The 5596-nt window shown below is 46.8% G+C and overlaps 1 long non-coding RNA gene across 1 annotated transcript; it reads right to left on the bottom strand.

Moving 5' to 3' along the window:
• Window positions 1–2248: 2248 nt before the first annotated feature.
• On the bottom strand, window positions 2249–4453 carry LOC123161657 (uncharacterized). Its single transcript, XR_006480777.1, has 5 exons — window positions 4259–4453; window positions 4092–4161; window positions 3672–3821; window positions 3066–3347; window positions 2249–2549 (listed from the first exon to the last, which is right to left on the bottom strand). It is a non-coding gene; the product is annotated as an uncharacterized lncRNA (long non-coding RNA).
• Window positions 4454–5596: the final 1143 nt, after the last annotated feature.

Below are 5596 nucleotides of genomic sequence, written 5' to 3'. Positions count from 1 at the left end.
GCCGGCGACGAGGTGCGCTCTCAGGTGCGCTCGGGACGGAGCGGTTGCGGTGGATCTGGTGGTTCTACTCACCTGGCGGCGACGATGAGAGGAAGAGGGAAACCCTAGGGGGCGTGTGGACAAGGAGAGGGGTTAAAAGGGGGGCCAGGGTGACGGGTGGAGCACGACGTCGACGCGGCCGTGGCCATGTGCGAGCCCGGCACGAGCTTGATGAAAAGGTGAGGGGCGGGTGCGCTGTAGCCAGAGGCTGGCTAGTGGGGTCGCGGGTGACACGTGGGCGTACGGGCTACTGGGTAGTGTCGCGGCTGGGTGAGAAACGACGAGGGCGCGAGCGAGCTGGCTGGCTGCGCTGGCTGGGCTGGCGGGCTGCGGGAGGCCTAGGGGGGGGGCTGCTGCGCTGGCTGGGCTGATACTCTTCTTTTTCTATTTGTGCAAACAGAAATAGAAACAAAAAAGCACAGCGTAAAAGGAGAGGAATTAGAGTATAAAGAAAATATTCTCAAGCTCCTGGAATTATCCACTATTTGAATAAATTGCATTGGGCATTTTTAGAGGTAAAAAAATAAGACAAGTTTGAATATAATTCAAACTTGTGTCATTTTTGAACCTGACCAAAACAACTTCAAATAAGGAGATATTTGTCAGAGAGGTTTAGGACATGGAGCAAGATTTACAGGGAGAAGATGAACATTAATAGAGAAAGGAAAATAGCACTTGACAAAAGAAGGAAGTAGAGGGAAGGAGGAGGTGGTGATGCAAGGTTTATACATTGAGCATGCCACAACATAATAGGTATGAGATCACAACATGCACATGATGAGGATGAATGCAAAATGACAAGAGGCACAAATGCAATATGGTAAGGTGAGCATGACAATGAAAAGAATAAAACACATAACCAAACAAGATGAGGCCAAACATGATAAAACCCACAAGAAATGGATGAAGGTCAAGTTGATATATTGCCAAAATGGGACATGTTACATGTAGGGTGTTACATGCAACCCAACACTAAGGGAGAGGAGGTCGAAGGCGCGCTGCAACACAGCTCGCCGCCAGCAGTTCACGACGGTGCTGCAATGCACCACACAAGGAAGAGGAGGCCGGAGGCGTTGGTGCTACAACGCAGCTCGCCACCGGTGCTGCAAGTGCTGCGACCGCGCATCTCGCGTCTCGCCAGCGACGGAGCTGCCGGTGGCGGAGCTGCAATGTAATGCATGGGGTGTTGCGAGCCTGCGACCCACGGGTCTCGCCGACGGCGAAGCTTCACTGCAACGCCCAAGTTTTTTTCTGCGTGGGGGAGTGGCAGATGCGAGCTGGACGGCGATACTTCTGACGACGATGGGCACGTTGCATTTGCTGATGCGAGCGTCCAGAGGTCAGAGGAGAACAAAGCATAGGCGAGATCGGTGCGTTGAGAGCAGATCGAAGCGGCACTGCGGTTACCATCCAACGGGAATGAGGGACAGATCCGACGGTTCGCTACCCGACTGATTTCCTAGAGAAATCAGTAGGCTGAGTTGTAGCACTCGCCCAATCGAATTGGGCCAATAGAGAGACAATATCTGGATTAATTTCCACGTTCGCAGAGTCATGTTACAACAATAGCAAAGGCAAACTACATCTATGACCATGAGCCATAATAGGGAAACCCATCATGCAAATATATTAATGCATACATGTAGTAAATCAATTTATTCGTGTAGTTAATCAACTTAAGGCCTCTCCAACAATCTAAAAGACATGTAATGAAGAAGATAGATGGTAGAAGACAAACTGCATTATTATATAAACATAAAGAAACAAGTCTGTGTTATATAAATTTTATGATAAACACAACTCTACTTTTAAATGGAGAAGCCATGCATTATTTATATGTAATCACACAGTTAGGCCAGCAAATAGGCTAGTCACACTTATGTTAAAGTGATGACATGGTATCAATATAGCAGCGATATGTAGAAAGTGTGTCTTAATTATACAAAGCAGATTCAGATACCATTTAGTACTGGTGAACTCACAGCATGGCCATCTGAAGTCCACTCAATGATATCCCATTTGGTTCTGATGTTCCTAGTTGGATCAAGAGGTCGTGCTTATAGAGAGAAATAGGCAAGTATATGTAGCACCTCACATTAATACATGATTTGGTTACATGCATGTCAACACACACTCTCATTTTCACATCAAATCCCAATTTAAACGAAAATAGCCAAAAAAAACTCAGTATTAAAACTAACACAACGCAGACAAAAATTTACTTGGTATTAGAACAAATGACACACGTTCAATCTTTGCTCGATGAAAACACTCTATAACTATCCTAATATGAAGTGATCATTGCATGATATCAATATTCCTCTTTTACATAACTAAATTTCGACAACCATGTAAGCTCTGAACATTGTTCTTGATTAAAAGGCCAAAAGGATAAACAAATAGAATAAGTCTCACTATTAATACTCAATTTGCACTTAGTTTTTTATCTGAACAGCCACAATCAATGTCCGTTGCATCCACGCTTACCTTGAGGGAGAGAGTACACCCCCCTGCAATATTGGAAAGGGAAAACTGAGGATAAAATAAGAACATGAATCAGCAGAACCTAAGAAAGAGGAGCTAAAATCGATCCAGTAGAACCTAACACCAGCTCTTGATATGCCAAGTACAGATAAAGATATAAGAGTGGCAAAGTAAATAAGCTCCATGTACTACCCATTTAATCTAGAATGCACTGGTTGGAAGAGTGTCGGACGGATCCAGCCATCTCTGGTCAGAGACGTACCAAAGTCCGACCTGACAACCCCACTTTTCTTCTTCTCTCGCCTCCTCACATATTAAAAATATTGCGTATTAGTTTCTTATTTATCAATGGAAAGCACAAGGAAAACTCGATGCGAATTCAGTAACTTGAAAGAAATAAGCGACAATTAAATGAGGCCTTCAACCAAGGCAAAAACTTAATGTTTCGCATGCCTTCTTTTTACTAACAGTAAAGCCGAGAATACATCCAGAGCCACTGCGAACAAAGTAAAACAAGACACATATTACTAACATGTACTTACATATGGATTCTTTATCTTCCACACAGCGAACGATGGAACTCAAAGCATCAGTGAAAGCTTTGTCAGCTGCAATTAACTTCAAAAATCAGAGCAATAGGTAATGTCAGCGCTTACTGCACTACAGATTTTTCAAAGATCTACCAAAAGGAAAACCTTCTATTTTTAGATTAAGGTGAAGATGGCTCGTGCAGTTCTGACTGACTATTCTGAACTATTCGAGACGTCAGCTTAGATATCTCAAAAATTGCAACAACGATGTAGCAATGGACAAGATCATACGACCTGTAAAATACAGAAATGAACTGGTCAGAACATAATCACGGCATGCAAACGATGCAGATGCAAGCAAGAAACACTAAGGCATCATTTCTACAAGGCATCATATCCTCACAATTAACTTGCAACAAACATGTAGAGTAGAGTAGTTCTTTTAACAAGAACAAGTTGTAAAACTATATAATAGGTCTATCCTCACATTTGCACCCCTCGTTTTACATTTGTGATTCTGCGTCGACCAAGGTAACATAAAAAAGGTACACAAACCAGGATAAACTAAAGCACATACTTGGAAAGGAAAATCAAATAAACATAAATGGGCTAGTATACCTGTGGATAGGTTAGACAGAAAGTCAGCGAGAACGCCCAACCCTGGGCGACAACACCCACCCCTACGCTCATTTTAGATCTGGGCAGCCACCGGATTGACACTGTACCACATAACCAAATGGCAAGCAGCAAAGACCGAGATCGTACAACCTGCGAAATTTAGAAAAGAACTGGTCAGTAGAGAACCATGGGATGCAACGATGCATATGCAAGCAAGAAACACTCACGGCTCATCGCGGTTCAGAGAAACAAAGGAACAACCTATTTACCAAAGCTAGGAAGGAGGAGCACACGAGCCAAACAGGAGGACGAACAAGGAAAACAACATATAATAAATGTTAGCACAGATGCATTTCAACGAACATCACGCATGCATTTCATCAAACATCTTATATGCAAGTAGAAGGGGCGCCCACTAACCTGAACGCGAAGGACAGAAAGACCCATGGCTTGACGCAAGCGACAACGGCAAGTTGAACCAACAACCAAGCTGCACATGATTGAAAGAAGCCCAACTACGCGAAATCAGTAGAGTGAAGTAAGAAGAGAGGTGTGGGGAAGAACACAAGAAGAACAGCAGCACAGACCTCAACCAGCGGCGCCAATAGAGCAAAGGAGGCCACCGCAACAGACCGCAACAGAGGACAGTGAAAGTAAGCTAGGCGAGCTGACGAGGAGAGGGTGCAGCGGGGCGGAGACGAGGAAGAAAGCGGCCCGATGAATGGAGTGTGGACATGCAGCCGCGCAGGCCGTGCAACAGCAAAGAAGCACGCCTCTCCCTCACGGGCCCCACAGCGCGGCGCTCGCACGTCCGTTGTGGGCAGTGCCTCGTGTCAGCCACAGTGAGGAGTAGCGGCGAGAGTAGGCAAATGTAAACGAGAGGTGCCACAGACGAGTGGACCCCTTCCTCCAAAGACCCCATAGTCAGCAGCACTGGCAGAAAAGCACGGGCCGGGGAGAAAGGGCAGACGCGCCACCCACCCGAACAGTCCGTGCACGGACGGCTGGGTGGTCAAGGCGCACAACGAAAAGACAAACCAACAGATGACGCATGGGCCCAGGAAGAAATAGGGACCACCGGCCAGAGGGTCAAGGAGAAACCACAATAGAGGATGACCCAGAGAAAAAGGCAACAGTACAACAACGTGACGCGGCATGGAAGCGTCGGTCAGAACACACGACGCAAGTAATCAACCTAACTCTCTCTCCACCAGCGATGGAACCCATTAGCAGAAACAACTCACATCAAACCATCCAGACGCCAAGTTACAGACGCGCTAAAGAACCGGCCCACCTGCAGCGACAGCAACCTACCAACCAGACACACAAACAACAACAAGAGGCAGCAACGACTGCAGCCGAGGAACGCGCGACGCACACGCGGCGCTCCAGGAGAGGGTTGTCGTGCACTTCCAAACGTTTCACCCAGCCAATAGCCGCACAGGACGAGCCCACCAGTCATTGCCCTCACGAAATCAACATCGTGGTCAAATAAAACAACATAGATCCAACATTCAACAAGAGCTAGAAGACCAGATTTACCACCATCGGACAGCTAAGAGGAGAGGAAATCGAGGGAGCCTCCTATGAGCAAGTTGGCTATGGTCTTTATATGTTAGAATGTTGTTGCTTTGATTTGCTCGTCCACCACAATCGAGAAATAAGGATGACAGTCATCCTCCCAGCTCCTCAGCCGTTTGGATCCCTGGCCGTCGGATCTGCGTGCTTGATGTAATTTGAGCCATCGGATCGAGCCCTGGAATAACCTCGCCCGTCGGATCAAGGATGAACAGTTCACCCCGCTGTAAAGATCTCGGGCCACCGCCGTTATTCCCGTGCCTTGCCGAGGGCATTTTTGTCTTTTCACGTGTGCGGTCGTGCGTGGCGCGGTGTGGATGGCTGGGTTTCACGTATGGGCGAGGAGA

Source organism: Triticum aestivum, chromosome 7B, assembly GCF_018294505.1.
Source record: "Triticum aestivum cultivar Chinese Spring chromosome 7B, IWGSC CS RefSeq v2.1, whole genome shotgun sequence".
Lineage (NCBI taxonomy): Eukaryota > Viridiplantae > Streptophyta > Magnoliopsida > Poales > Poaceae > Triticum > Triticum aestivum.
Note: the sequence above shows the minus strand (reverse complement) of the source record. Positions and strands in the feature narration are given on the sequence as shown.